The sequence below is a fragment of the Mytilus trossulus genome, chromosome 11 (genome assembly GCF_036588685.1).
Source record: "Mytilus trossulus isolate FHL-02 chromosome 11, PNRI_Mtr1.1.1.hap1, whole genome shotgun sequence".
NCBI classification, from domain to species: Eukaryota; Metazoa; Mollusca; class Bivalvia; order Mytilida; family Mytilidae; genus Mytilus; species Mytilus trossulus.
Genome location: NC_086383.1, coordinates 63408543 through 63425399, shown reverse-complemented (window position 1 = coordinate 63425399; position 16857 = coordinate 63408543). Strand labels below are relative to the sequence as shown.

At 31.6% G+C, this 16857-nt stretch overlaps 1 long non-coding RNA gene across 1 annotated transcript; it reads left to right on the top strand.

The window, feature by feature from the left end:
- Positions 1-8046: 8046 nt before the first annotated feature.
- On the top strand, positions 8047-14959 carry LOC134690541 (uncharacterized). Its single transcript, XR_010101964.1, has 3 exons — positions 8047-8334; positions 12792-12879; positions 14326-14959. It is a non-coding gene; the product is annotated as an uncharacterized LOC134690541 (long non-coding RNA).
- The last annotated feature ends 1898 nt before the right edge of the window (positions 14960-16857 follow it).

Below are 16857 nucleotides of genomic sequence, written 5' to 3'. Positions count from 1 at the left end.
TCTCAACGAACCATTATACAAGAGAAGGCAATTATGTAAAATATTCAGTTTAACGGAAATCTGTGCACAAAGACTTAGGTGTGGTTTGAACGGATTTCGTGTCAATGACTGTCTTCGAAAAAGTCTTTCTCGCTGTAACAAAATTTTATTTTTTTAAATTTTTAATTGAATCTTACTACAATCTAACTTACATATTGTTTAGAAATAATTATACCCAAAATATCATAATTTAAAACAAAAGGAGACGAAAACGGAGACAAGTTCATTTTCAGAATTTATGTTCACATTGAAATTCGTTTCAGGCTTGTGAAACTGGACAAAACGACTTTAATTAGAGAAAAAAACCTTAATAAATGCGGATTTCTTAAAACATTCGTATAACTCAAAAATAAAATTCCTGGACAAGTTCGATAAAAATGAGAAATAACATCTAACTACATGTATATTAGTTTGATTGTGTGAAAAGTACGGCTTTTACAGTTAAGAACGGATTCCATATACAAAACTTTAATTAATATAAATTCTTTAAAAGTATGAACATGTATTTTCCTTTTCAAAATCGTACAAAGAATTAATTACTGGTCCAGGACAGGATAATTAAATTTTGAATAAAACTTAAAAATTTATGGAACGAAATTTTAATAAAATACGAAAATCTTAAAACATCGTGATATTCATTTTAAACGTCACAATATTACTTCCGGCATGGTCACACTGTACTAACAACACAATCTATAAACAACAATAAAGATAATCAAATCAATGTTGTTGATTGGATAGTTCATGACTCAGTAGTTGTGTAATCAGTGACACGTGCCCTCATTATTTTATAAGAATGAACTTATCTATCTAAGTTCGATTTCAAATTCTACCAAATTTACCTTTAAAATAAGAAGCGTATAACGAATATATGCATCCATCCTGTGTACGATGACTATAAAGGGTCCTGAGTGCACTTCGTATATATGTCATTAGTGCTATCAGGAGGTCCTTCAAGCGGTGTTTAGGCGTACCGTTATTCTTCTGGCGGCTTCAAAATTATTTTTTTTATCAATAACTTATACACAAGGAGACATTTTTATTTTTTAACAGCATGAACCCCAGTTAATGAGAAAACACAAATTAAGAAAAAAAAACAAATTTTATTTACACTCACATACTTCTAAAAAGATTTGCATATGTAAGCTCTCTATAGATAATGTTAAATTATTTCAGGAGTTTTGAAAAAAAAATATAAACAGTTTAATTTCGACTAAAATAGTGATTCTTTTTATAGATTTGGTACCTCAGTTTCGACTCAACATTTCTTTTTGAATTGTAAGATGACAAACTCTTTAGGACAATATTGTATCTGTTCTTTATGTAATTATGGTGATATTGGCGATGAGATTCATTATATTATAACAAGGCCTTGTACAAATCCTTGATTATAGAATGTTTGGCAATATAAAAAGACGAAAGTAGACAAACCCTAATTAAGCAGGGTTTCACAAGTTGATATCCAAGCGGCCTACATTGTACATCGAATAAGATCTATATTTTCAACGTTTTCAAAATGAAATAACTTGAATTGAAAATTTCCCAACTGTGAATTTTTTTATTTCTAAACGTCTTTAATTATTATTTCGGATAGAAAAAAATATTTAGCATATTCATATATTTTCGTAATTTTTTCCAAGGGAACCTTTTTTTGGCAAAGTTTACTTCCATATGTTTTTAACCATCACCGGCGACATATTCGCTGCCATCACCAATTAGTCCTAATTATTAAAGATCAATTGACCAAATTCAAATGATGATTGGTATATCGTATTGAATATGACCATCGGTCATCCGTGACGTATCCCAAATAACGGCGCATGCCGATAGATAGATAGTTTATTAATTAGCGTCTCGCAATTTAAATTTCATCAAGGGAACTTAATTAAACCAGTTACTATACAAATCTGGAAAAAACGATGTACATGTACTTTTTAATATTTTTAAAACAAATTAAGAAAACGTTAAGTGTAAAAATCACCGAATATAAATGTTTCTTTCTGCCTAAAATATATTTGCAGGTTTTGGCATTTGTAAATAGCATTAACGTTTTGGAATCCTAATGCAAAAGACAGTCGATTCAAACTGAAATAACTTCTTTAAAGATGGTTTGATTTTTTTTCAGAGACACATGTATTATATGTACGTGTATTATATATGTCTCAATACATGTATTATATGTCTCTGAATTTACCAAAACAAAAATTACAAAATTATAAAAATAAGTTATCAATCGAATGTATACCCTGAACTCTCCGTCTCTATTATACATGTATACTAGAACACACCCGCGAAATCGCGGGCATTCAGAGCGTATTTGAAAGGATGTAAAGTGTTGCAGGAAGAATTTTGTAAAAGATTTAATGACTTGAGAATTTCAGGAAAAGTATCAAAAGTCGTAGGTACTTTGGGACAGGATTTTTTTTTTTTAACCCTCCTCCTTTATTTCCAAAATTCCCATTTTTTGTTTTCTATTAATTTCATTATGAACATACATTTAATGTACATGTATTATGAACATTCCAGTCAAGAGCCTGTAATTCAGTGGTTCAGTGATATTTGTTTTTCGTTTTTTTTGTACATAAATATATAAGGCTGTTAGTTTTCTCATTTGAATTGTTTTACATTGTCATTTCGGGGCCTTTTATATCAGACTATGCAGTATCGGCTTTTGCTTATGGTTGAAGGCCGTAAGGTGACCTTTAAATGTTAATTTCGGTGTCATTTTGCCGGTCTCTTGTGGAGAGCTGTCTCATTAGCAGTCATACCACATCTTCTTTTTTTGTAAAATATTTAGTGACTTGAGAATTTCAGAAAAGGTATCAAAAGTCATAGGTAATTTGGAACATGATAATTGTTTTTCTAGCCGGCTCCTCCTTTTTCCACAAAAAAATCCTTTTTTTTTGTTTGTTCTCTTTTAATTTTAATGACACATGAATAATTTTAGCGCTTATCTGTATATTATGAACATTCATTAAATGGGGGGGGGGGTCGGGGCAGAGGCGGATTTAGGGGGCCCGTCCCCCTTTTCTGAAAAATAATTGGTTGCTTATATAGGGAATCACTGAAACATGACCGGAGCGGGCTCCTCTTAGGCAGTCAACGGGCCCCTGCGTATGGAAATTTCTGGATCCGCCACTGCGGAGGGGCCCTGATCCCAATATCCCGGGCTTAAAAACACGAAATCTTGAGGTTCTGAATTTATTATACAAATTAAATATCTCGACATCCCGAAATTCGAAAAAAGAAATCCCGGATCCTAAAATGGTCAATCCTGAAATTTCGATCTTAAAAACACCCGTTCCAGACGTCCCGAAAGTGTATTTTCTTTTTACAGTCAATTCTCAGTTTAATAATTGATCCACAGCGGTCATTGATTGATTATTCAGACCCTCTCTATTAAATAAACCCTGTGACTGTGGATAGTAAAGTTGAAAATTATATCAGACAGAAAAATACACTTTATTCGTAGTATATGTATTTGTTTCATAGTAAAAAGAAAAACGCAAACCGGGGTTCTAATTTGACTTAAATTTCGTCCAATGACGGATATAAGACAGAAAATACACTGTATTCGTAGTATTAATTTATGTTCAAAGTATAAAGAAAAACGCAAACCGGAAGTATAATCCGACTTAAAATTTCGCCCAATGACGGAAACATATCCGGACGTCTTTTTTCTCGTTTTTCACCCAAAAATAACTCAATCCGAATAATCATATGAATGGATGACAAATGCGATTATACACTGTACCCATAGGACACAGAGGCATGATGATTAATTTATTGTGGAAAGAAGAGAAGCGACACCCAAAATGAGGTCTTCTCGTTTAATAGTATAGATACATGTCCTAAGTTACTTAATGTCCTGTGTGCAACCAAGAGATCCTGAACGGTTTTTAGACGTACCATTATTTTATATGCATATATTTAAAGCTGTTCTTAATCATATGCATATTAGGTATCAGTGGCGGATCCAGGGGAGGGTTTCGGGGGTTGGAACCACTCCTTTTTTTGAACGATCAATGCATTTGAATGGGGACATATGGTTGGAACCACCCCCTCCCCCTTTTGTCCTGGGTTGGGACCCCCCCCCCCCCCCCCTTTCACATGGCTGGATCCGCCACAGAGGTATATTTATATATATGTGTGTATCAGACCAAATGACTTCCCAATGGGTCTCTAAAAATACCGCAAAGGACCTCCTTTGTGCACAAAGGAGCACAAAGAAGCACTAAGGACCCCAAAGAAGTTTGATAAGAGCACAAAGGACCTAAAATTCCCTTTAAAGCATAAAAATATTATGAATCCTGAAGAAAAATGTAAAAAAAATAAAATAATTTCAATAAAAATTGCGATTTGTATAATTTAAGATTTGGTGTTATCACCGGTATTGGTTAGGAACCGACTTTATATCCGGGCTATGTGATAGCTCATGAATGTGATATTTTAGATAGTTTTAATAAGATATTATTGATAAAAAAAAATTATATTATTCTTAATATTTTCTTGTTGTTATATTCTTTAAAATAAGAGACTTTACCAAAACTTCGAAAATTATGTAAGGATACCGATGTTTCTGTTTTTTTTTGTGTCTCGTATTTCATCATCAGCTTGTTTTCTTATGTATGGTTATATGTATTGCTATGACAAAAAACGGAACAAAGGGAATGGTATGACAATGATTCTAAAGGTACGAAATCAGTCTGAATTTGTCAATCCGTATTACATCAATTTCAACATACACTTTGTTTTATAAAATTTTATTCTGCACAAAAAACAAAGTATGTACAGAAATTTTCTAACATGACGATTCTTAAATTGCTTTATCGAAAACGTTTATAAGACACAAAGGGAACAAACAGTATGAGATTTATTCTAAAGGTAGGAAATTGGTATGAATTTTTCAATCCGTTTTTCAGAAATTTCAATCTGACACACTTTGTTTCATAAAATTTTATTCGGAACAAAACAAAGTAGTTGTATTGAGATTGAATTATGTTGTATTTGTACAGCTTTGAATGTTTCAATGAAGAACTCTCTTTTTTATTCTTATATTTCTATAAAAAAATTCTCATTTTTTTTTAAACTTCAATAGACGGTTTATTCCTTGAATGCCAACATCCTTTGTTCTACCGACAATTTACCTGTAAAATGATGTTGGCGTTCAAGGAATAGGTGCATGCTTATCAAAACAACCATATTAATTAAACAAATAGGTAAATACAGGTAGCTAAATCTAGTTCATGTTTGTTAAGTTGTTAAAAATCTTGAAACTTTGTATATGTGTTAGATTACTATTATGTTTATTTCAGTTTGTTCGGGATACTTTTCTTTGGAATACAATTACACCTCTTTTTTGTTTTTTATTGTAAGTGATTCCTAAAAAAAAATGTTTAGTTGTTTGTCATGTTCGCAACTCATCTGAATTCTTTTTACCATATTTCATGAAATTTCTTGAAACTTTTGTAGAGTTTCTCGCTTTGAAGTTATCAAATTAACTTAAATATTTTTTTTAATTTCATTAATTGTACAACTGAAATCTTGATATAGTTTAAATGAACAAATAAAATATTTACATTGATGTGGAACTAAAAAATCTCTTATATCCTTTATTTAGTTTGAAATAATTGAATTAAACTAAAATTTCATTATTTTTTTTAATATTTCTTATGATAATATTAGCATATATTCATTCCAAACATATTTTTTTTGACAAAAAGTAATAAAACGTTTTAATTTTCTTTATTTCTTTAAAATTCCAGAATAATTTTACCCCTAAAATCTTCTATTTTTCCTTATGAGAAAGTGATAAAATGTTGCATTTCTATAAAGTTCATTAATTATTTTTAACAGTTAAATACTTATAAAAACACCTATTGTTATTATATAAACATCTATTGAAATATTTTTGTTGGCATTCAAGGAATAGGTACCATATAAAATGTTGGCATTCGAGGAAGACACCCAATAGACGATGTCTTTGATCGCCGCTTGTGAGATCTGTATTTAGAAAACTGGTATTTTTATAATTGTGCATAATTATATGTGAAGTTTTCTTTTGTTTTTCAAATATATTAATTAAATACACATTTTTCCGAAAGAAATCACTTTCCCCATGCAATTCTATGAACAATTTCAGTTCCCTTGAGCACTTATCAAACTCTTTTGTGGTCCTTTGTGCTAACTAATACTTACATACTTTTAAACATCAGTATGTTTTCATTTCATTTTGTTTCGTTTCTTTCCGCTGTTATTTCGTTTCGCAGATTGCAGGTACCCCTCTTTTCACCCCTTTTCTATTTTTGATATTTTAATCAAAATATTAAAAATCAAATTTTAAAAGTTTGATTAAATTTCTTTACTATCAGATTTAAAAACGATATTCAGAATTTTGATATTTTTATTATTTGATTAGAATTTCAAAATTTCAAAACTTTTACATAATATTGAATTTTGAGAATTTTAAAACTTTGAATTGATAAGACTTAGTGTTACACGGGCCCTTTCAAATAGCCCGGATATAAAGTCGGTTCCAAACCGATACCGGTGATAACACCAAAATCGTACATTATAAAAATCGCAATTTTTATTAAAACTATTTAAATTTTTTAACATTTTTCTTCAGGATTCATAATATTTTTATGCTTTAAAGGGAATTTCAGGTCCTTTGTGCTCTTATCAAATTTCTTTGGGGTCCTTAGTGCTCCTTTGTGCTCCTTTGTGCACAAAGGAGGTCCTTTGCGGTGTTTTTAGAGACCGGATTATATAGGGAATCACGGAAGCATGACCCCTCTAAGGCAGTCAATGAGTCCCCACTCAACCATCAAACATTGCTTAGTTCTAGTTATCTTTGGTCCTAGTGTGAAATAAAGCCAATGGGTCTTTTTAAACACATCTTAATTCATACATGTATACGTTTTCTCACGGATTTGTTCATGCAATATTGAAATTATGTTTACTCAATGCGTAATTACTGAAGTTTATATATTATATTTGCTACTTTTCTTCTTAATTTCATATAAATTATTTTTTCATTTTTATCTGGTCGAAAAATTAGTGGTGTTGAAATAGGGAATGGACACTGATACCTTATCACATTTAACAAAAGAAATGTTGTATAATGTCATCAATCTGTATTACACGTAGACAGGATGTTCTCTAGAAAACTATACGTTATACACACCCGAGAATACACGCACTGTCGTAATGGAAAATTACTGTATGTTATAGTTACCTGTAAATCAGCTTTGCAACACCATGTCATCACAGTTCAAAAAGATTTTCTTCAAATCAAAATGGAATATTCATTTTTTCTTTAAAATTTAAAACTTTAAAAAGTAGACTTTGACAAAATTATGAATTAGAAAGAATTGAACAATTTAAAATCGTATTTTAACAAAGATTTAGATAAAACTGCGTAGGTTCATATCGTTTGATTCAACGTTTGTTTGGTTATTTTTTAAGGATCGTTGTAAAATTATATATCAAAATACTGACACACACCAGTTTGCCATCTCAGTATGCAAGGCGAGGTGCTTGGTGAGGTGCTGGAACTTGATGTACATGTATCATTAAATTACAGTTCTGTTAGGATTTGACTGCCTTTTTACAGAGACTTTCTATTCCTACTGTTATCAGTTGGTATAGACTGTTCCTGGCTTAGAATGATTCTCTGCTCAGCAAATGGTGCGTAATTAGCATTTGAATCAAATTTCTTGTAGAAGTAAAAAACACAAATTAATGTATTTGACAACTTTATTCAGGAGCACAGTCTATATTATCCGGCATAAATAACTTCGAGATTTATGTGGAAGTTTACTAAAGATTCAGCTCGATCTATGCTAATCGATGTTCCAGTATATTTCATATTTATATTTATTCGTGAGGCCCTCGTCATCATTTATATTCACTAAAAGCACAGTCGCCTACAGATTTAATAATTATAGCGAAAAAATTGCGAAAATTGGGGGAAATAATAGATTTTTAGTAGCATTATTATTTTAAAATCTTAAGAGGTTCCCCGGCCGTTACTTGCAAATCTAACTCTAAAATGAGAAGTGTATAACGATCTATAACGAATATGTACATCCATCATGTGTGCAGATACGGCGACTATATAGGGTCTGTCATGAGTGCACTTTGTATGCCCTGCATGTGTGCACTCAGGAGGTCCTCCTGAGCGGTGTTTAGACGTACCGGGAAAATCTTATCTGATTCTGGATCAGTTACACTCCCCTGTCACCAGTGATCCTTTTTTGCTGACATTCTGAAAAAGTATTGTGTAGTCCCTGTGTAAGTGTTGACTCTTAATTTGCACATGTAATTTTTAAAAATCTTTTTACATTCCCCGGACTTCTGCAAAAAACAATTATTCAGTTCACTGATTAAGATGGAAGGTGAACGAACAGAAAGTCACAGGACAAAAGTCAGATCGACACATGTCAGACTCAGACTGGACAGTCAGACATAAAGTAACAAAGTTGATAGGACAAAAAGTCACAAACAATTTGTTGACAATTGTTTGAATGTAAATCAAAAAAGATTTTGAAATATCTTCTTTTTATTACATATATTCATTTTTAATTTAAGGAAATTGTTCATAACATAAAAAAGAAGATGTGGTATGATTGCCAATGAGACAACTGTCCACAAGAGACCAAAATACACAGACATTAACAACTATAGGTCTTTATGACCTTCAACAATGAGCCAATATAAAAAAGATGTGGTATGATCAGGGGCGTAGCTAGGTATTCAGCCAACTGTAGGCACCAATCGGCAGGGGGTCTGGGGGCCGAAGGCCCCCTTTAGGTCCAGGGCAGAGCCCTGGTAGGGGGTTCAGGGGGGCGAAGCCCCCCGACGGAAAACTATTTTCAGCATTTCAGCTGCATAATTTGATGTACAAAAATATTAAATTTACTGGTTATTTATCATATCCAACTATAGCAGTCATCACGTGACTTTTGTGACGTCACACATCACCCGTATCAAGCCCAAGTAAATTGTATAGAAATGCATAGGGGCTTTCTGGAATCGATGAAATACATTACTTTAAGTTCATGATACTAAAAGTGTGGGTCTTTGTAGTAATTCCTCATATATTTAGAAATATAAATATTCCTTTTGGAATAGTTTAAATTTTGATCTTCTCCCTTCCAAATGCTTTTAAAAATTTGTCTTGTTGTCTCGATAGTTCACACTGTTAAATCATACAACTACGATAAATATTGGATTTTCTGTCGTCTTTAGCCTTAAATTGCGATTTAAACAAAACAGATGGAATAATTGTGGGTCTTTGTGCTTATTATTATATTCATAAATATTTGAAATATCGTATATAGAATAGTTTAATTTTCTAGTATGTCCCTTCCAAATTGATTAGAAAATAAGCTATTTTCAGAAAATCTGCTATTATTTTCCAAGATGGCGACCAGGTTGACAGCGTGGGGCGACATGGTAATAATATAATTTGTACGATTTTTACAATGAAAATTAAATAACTGTTGGATGCTGGCGTTTTCATTCATTGTCTTACCTTAAAGCAGCATGTAATTGAACATTGGTTCCTTTTTATCAAGCTTAAACATGCTGTTGTTATTTTTATAAAATTTTGAAAAAATGGCGAACAAATAATTTTCAAACGTAGAGGATGTTCGACACTTATTTTGTTAATGCACATAATTCAATTTATTTTCACTGTTTATATTGCAATTAAATATGACACGTTATTGTAACTATAAGAATAGCCTTAGACATAGCTAGATTAAGGAGATATTAATTAAGTCATAACATCCACGTGATCAAAGAAAACAAAAATGGCACCTAATTACGATGTAAGTTTTGACAATACCCATGTAGATGCATGTTTTGACAATACCTATATGCCGGTTTGTGTTGTCCGATTATCAATGAAATTCTTTGAAATATTATTTTATATTCACAAAAGACATCGAATGGATATAAACCGAGGTGAACTAAATATATTTTTCAATTTTCTTTAAATAATTCATCAGGTAACCAGTAATAAAATCCTATTTGAACCAGTCGCATTCAGAGTTATCGAACGTTATTATGACTGTAATAGTTGCATATGACATGATAATTTTAATATACATGATGAAAAGTTCGAAAAATTAAGAATAATTCACCATTACATCTGATTAGTGAATTAGATAGCGCAATACAATCGGAAATATGAAGCAAAAAATTACATCATGCACTGCCCAGCGTAGATCAGCGTCTCTCTTTCATTAAGCAGTACACCCTGTTTGGTGTGTTCATATCTATTCCATTCTGATTGATACGTAGAACTTAATAAATAGTCAAATTTGTGACGATCCTTCATTGAAGTATAAATGTGCATTTCATCTTATATAAATAAATAAATTTTAAAAAAAATTGTCACTCACGCACGTAAAAACTGATATTACTATATAATAAAACTATCCTTTTGGCTAGACAAAAATCATTAATCTTTATTTATTCTTAAACCTTCACCCTAGCCACATAAACACATACACACAGTTCTGTCCTGTTCATACTATCGTAATAAAATTCAAGAAATTCGTATTTCTCATGTTTTATCCTAGGAATTTGGACAAATAAAAAAACACAAATTTACAATAAATAAGACGGGGAGCTAGGTCCTGTAAAAGGCACCTGTTAAAAACGTCCAGGCCGAAGGTCTGGAAATTTGAAAATGCCATGCATTGGAAAATGAGGAATTATTGGGTAGGAGCAGAAATTTTGCCTTTCAGTAGACCAACTACGAACTCCCCAATGAGTGGCATTCGCTCTACAACTAGGCATCAGATTTAATGTCCCCATCCTCACCAGACGTGACTGCGTATATATTTATACATCCTGCACAGCCAAACGGACGACCAACATTGGCAAGTCGGGTGAAGGCAAAGTGGAAAGCTAGTCGAAAACTAACAACAAATTAAAGTCAAAACACTCATGTGTCTAAGTCACAGTGATGTTCATTCAAGTTTTTGTTGATAAAAGTGAAATGATCTGAACCAATAAAGTTCTAGATTATAGATTCTATATAAGGTAAAATCATAATAACATTCATTTCTATCCAATATTCCATTCACTAAAAAAGAGAAACTATTGTGCACATGACATTCGATAATCAACGAGTTTTGACAACTTCACTGGCGTTCATCATTTTTTTTACTGATAAAAAAAAATATTTGTGAAAAATTATGTGTAGGCAGCTACGCCCCTGATGATTGCCAATAAGACAACTGTCCACAAGAGACCAAAATGACACAGACATTAACAACCATAGGTCACCACACAGCCTTCAACAATGAGCAAAGCCGAGGTAAAGCCCGTACCGCATAGTCAGCTGTAAAAGGCAATCATACCATATCTTTTTTTTATATTTACATGTTAAAAAATGCGTGCAAATGTAATCAAAAGCTGCACACATTGTACGTAATGATTTTTGTGTGCAAATGTAATGGTAATGTGCGCAAACCTAAAGCACTGATTTATTTGTTTTTAACAAATTTTAATTACAAAGTTGCTACATCATGTTCATGTATAAAACTTCAAGAAAAATACAAAAAGAGTGTTTTCTTGTTCTAAGAAAAATAATCTCAAAATTATGACTTTTTGTCCTGTGACAGTGTGTAACTTTTTAAATGTGACTTTCTGTCCTACATTCAGATTGAATAGGGGAGTTTGGTTGACCCCGTCTCCCTCTATCTGAGACTACTATCTCATTGATGAGCTTTATGTTTCATGTACAAATGTATTGTGCTTGTCATGTATGTATGTCCGATAAAAGCTCTACAGAGCTTATGTGGTATTGTTGTATAACCCACAATAAATAAATAGCCCCTAACAAGTAAGAATTAGGTTACTTCTTTTTGTTTTGACATCTTGCAAAGGTTTTTATACCCCGTATTAAAATTATACCCCCACTTTAAAAAAGGGGTATACTGTTTTACCCCTGTCTGTCCATCCATCCTTGCGTCAGTCAGTCCGTCCAATGAATATTTTTCGTCCCATTTTCCTCAGGAACTACAATAGAAGGATTTCTGAAATTTGGTTTCAGGGTTTAATAAATAAGTCAGCTAAACCGTGTGATGCATTTTCAGATTCATCACTCCACAACTTCCTGTTTTCCGAACACTTGTATGAATTTACACATGATAGCCAAGTTGAAAGTTGAAAACTAACAACCTAATTTATGTACAAAAAAAATAAAAAACAGATATGTTTCACATAAACAAACAACAATCACTGAATTATAGGATCCTGACTTGAAACAGCCACATCCATAACAAAATGGCAGGGTATAAGGAACTTTGAAAATGTTTAGTTTTTGTGCTTTGGTCTTTTTTACAGATACTGTAAGCAATAAGGCCCCTTGTGCATGTCTGAATGGCAGATTCATATATAAACCATGACCGCATTTTATTGTTCTTTGGTCAATGATAAGTTTTCTTGGTTTTGTCATTTTATCCATGTTATCAGTTTTTCTAAGCATAGGTCTACTTGTTGTTGTCTGGAATGACTACAAGGTATCATATAAAAAAAGATGTATGCCTGCCAAGGTTAATTTTACTGTGACCTCTCATTCATAGAATAATGATAATATTCATGATATTGAACAGCAAGAATGATGAGTAAGTTGATGTTATAAACAAATAAGGCAAAATTTTCAGTTGCCTACTAATTATGATATAGTAGTTATTTTTGTCATTAAATGATGTTTACCCTTTTATGTGTAGGGCAAGAACATTAAAGATAAAGGGGAAACTATAAACAGAAGATATTATCAACAAAATAAGATTTACAGAGGTCAACAAAGCCTAAATGGTAAGTCCACTATTGTAATTACTTACTGTAAATTCAGAAATTATTGCGTGCATTTATTATTGCGATTTTGTCATTTTACACTTGAATGCGATTTTAATTTTTACGATTTTGAGAAAAGTCATGCTTAATTCAGTTAAAATATTACAAAATGCGAGTTTTAATTATTGCGTTTACAACTCGGTCGCATTATTCGCAATAATAAAAAACTCGCAATAATTTGTGAATTTACAGTATTAGAGGCCATTGATGACCTGTAACATGTGTAAGTAAGGAGAAAACCCATACCCTATACATGTAATAGTAATCTATAAAAGACAACACTAACCAAATTTGAAACAGAGCATCAATTCAAACGTCAAATATACCAGACTAATTTATAAAAACAAAAAATTATGAAAAATAAAAATGACGGATATGAACCAACATCAACCACTGAACTTTGTACAAGCTCCTGATATTGGACAGGTATAATATGGCTGGGTTGATATAAAAATAAGAAACACTTAGCAGTCTGATTTCCAATGAGACATTTCTCCAATAGAGATCAAATGACATTTAAGGAAGCTCTAGGGTATAACAATTTCAGAAAAATATTTAATATTTTTTTTCATAACTCATTTTATTTATAACTTTATCATATGGTACACCAAATCATTCAAAACAATCAATTTGGTTTGGCCCCAGATGACTTTTAAAATGTATATATCATTGAAAAAGCTCCAAATTATCTCCCTTTGGTGCAAAAATGCCATTTTTTGGCATTTGAAATGTAATATCTTTTTTAAATCATCGGTGGCCTTTATTTTTATGCCCCACCTACGATAGTAGAGGGGCATTATGTTTTCTGGTCTGTGCGTCCTTTCGTCCGTCTGTTCGTTCGTCTGTCTGTTCGTCCATCTGTCCAGCTTCAGGTTAAAGTTTTTGGTCAAGGTAGTTTTTGATGAAGTTGAAGTCCAATCAACTTGAAACTAAATACACATGTTCCTTATGATTTGATCTTTCTAATTTTTAAACCAAATTAAACTTTTGACCCCAATTTAACGGTTTACTGAATATAGAAAATGAAAGTGCATGTTTCAGGTTAAAGTTTTTGGTCAAGGTAGTTTTTGATGAAGGTCCAATCAACTTGAAACTTAGTACACATGTTCCTTATGATATTATCTTTCTAATTTTAATGCCTAATTATATTTTTTATCCAATTTCATGGTCCATTGAACATGGAAAATGAAAGTGCAAGTGGGGCATTCATGTATTTTGGACGAATTCTTGTTTATTATAATTTTTAATTAAGTGATACTTTAACTAAACTTTTATAAAAGTTAAGAGATTTCTGTAATTTAGTACTTGAATATTCAAATGAAAGTTTATCATAAAAATCATAAACATGATAAAATAGCCATTTTATTGATCTCTTCACTGATAATTTTTGAGTTTGTGTATTTGTAGGTCAGACATCTTGATTTTCATGGTCATCATTCACAGATCAATACTGAACAGAAATCTTAAAGCTGATATTTTTCTCCATAGTGCGACTTTTTGAAATGGAACATGTTTTTTCCTACATTTATTTGAAAGAGGAAATTTCAACATGATGACTATAAACAAAAAGGAGTCATATCATCACGATCATTGATGCATAAGAACTTGATCATATAAATACAACAATGTAATTATCAATTGAAAGATGGAAGGAATGAACAAAATATTAGAATGTTGTTGTCCAAATAAACTTGCTTTGTTTTCTCATTTGAATCTCTCCATTCAATAAAGATGTACAGAGGAAGATCTTTGAAGAACAGATTGAAAAAATGTTTTGTCTAAGAATTGCAGGAATATTCTAGTGAATGAAATTATTTATTGACTTCACTCTTATATAGTGGACAGAATATTTGTACATAGCAAGTTGTGAATAAAGAAAACAAAAACTTTAACAAAAAGTGTTTATATTATAAATTTGCAAATATAAGCATACTATTATGTACACCACAAAGGTATATATAATTCAAATTGTTTGCATATACAAGTATTGCAATGAAACTATAACAAAGAAAATCTTACCTCATGAAAAGAGTAAACTATTCAGTCAGAATAATATTTTTTCAGTTCTATTTTTCATAATAGAATAAACAAGACAAAGATTTCAAAACAATATTTTTTCATTTATTTAGACATTTCATCATTTTGTTTCAGTGAAAGGACTTTATTCTTTGACTGTAAATATGATAATACATTCCAAAATAAGAATAATCTTTATTGTCATATAAACAAATGAAAAACATGTATGTGACAAAATAAAAATAAATAAATATATATACAAAATATATATTAAAAAAAACTTGTATACATTTAAAACATTTTACTACCAAACAGCATTCATTGTAACATACACATAACTTTATATTTATATATATATATTTATAATTTTAATCCCATAGGATTTTATTTTGTCCCATGGGATATTGAAAATCCCATGGGATAATAAAAATCCCATGGGATTTTTTTTGTCCCATGGGACAACAAATATCCCATGGGACTACAATTATCCCATGGGACCAAAAAAAATCCCATGGGATTTAACCAAAATCCCATGGGATAATGGCCAATCCCATGGGATTTTGCCCTGTCCCATGGGATATTGAAAATCCCATGTTTTTATAATTCAAATTGCAAAATAAATATGAAAGAAACAGTAGAAAACCAATGAAATTATTGAATCCCATGTAATTCTGCACTTTTTGGTTATATACATGATATTGTAGCTTTTGTTTGAGGCGGCGGCGGATTTGCAAATGAGTGTTTTGCAAATTAAAAGTGTCCAGTGTTAATACATAATACACATGTGGTTATTTCTGGGCTTATCTTAGATGTTGTGGTAATCCGAAGATTTCCTGCTGTGATGACAAATAAACAAGTGTTTGAATTAATGGTTTGCCAATAAGCTGTTAATTCAGGCTATTTTGCTGAAGAAACTCAAAATCTGGCGTTTGTCCTATAACTGTAAAGTTGACTTCCTAGATTTGTCGTTTTTACTCAGGGCGGCTAACAAACTGGACCTCGTTCTTTTATATAGATATCAAAAGTAAACATACTAATTAATTAAATGCACAGCCTGTTATCTAATCTTATCAGATTAAGTAATTACACCCATTAATTTTATTCAGTTGGAATGCAGATGCTGACTATTACAGTTTTGTAACGACCTTGACTGGCTTTAAATGCCCTTGCAAAAGTTTAATATTTTTTTTATCAATATGCATTATGATTTTATGGGAAAAAGGGTCTTCAAATTATTTAGAAAAACATAAAAAAAGTATTTTGTTTCCTGTACTTTCCAGGTATGCATTTATATGTTACGGACCATGTTGAGTTTGTATAGCGGGGGACTAGTATCAAAATCGTGTTTGAATGCAATCGCATAAATTATTTATGCGATGACATAATTCATTTATGCGATGGCATAATTCATTTATGCGATGGCATAATTCATTTATGCGATGGCATAATTCATTTTTGCGATTGCATAAATATTTATGCGATGGCAAACATAATTATGCGATGGCACACATGGCGTCTTATGCAATCGCCTGATTAATTTTTCAATTGCACAATTTTATGTATGCAATAACATAATTATATATGAGATCGCATTAATATAAATGCAATCCCAAATGTTTATGCAATCGCATAATTACATTTACGGTATGGCAAAAATGATCGCATGTACAATCTAACGGAACGGTCATTTTCTTCCATTCGGGGGATGGGAGGCAGCAGGGGAATACTTCTGATTTTTCGTCATGTCCCTACTTTATATAGACATTAAAATTTACCCCCCCCCCCCCCAAATCATAATTTCTACTAACCGGTTGACTTATGCAAATTGTGCAAACCTACTCAGTTTGCTTTATAATGTGGAATTCTGAATGCATTTATTTTATCTATCATATCTTCATATTTTTTTTCCTACATGCATGCCTT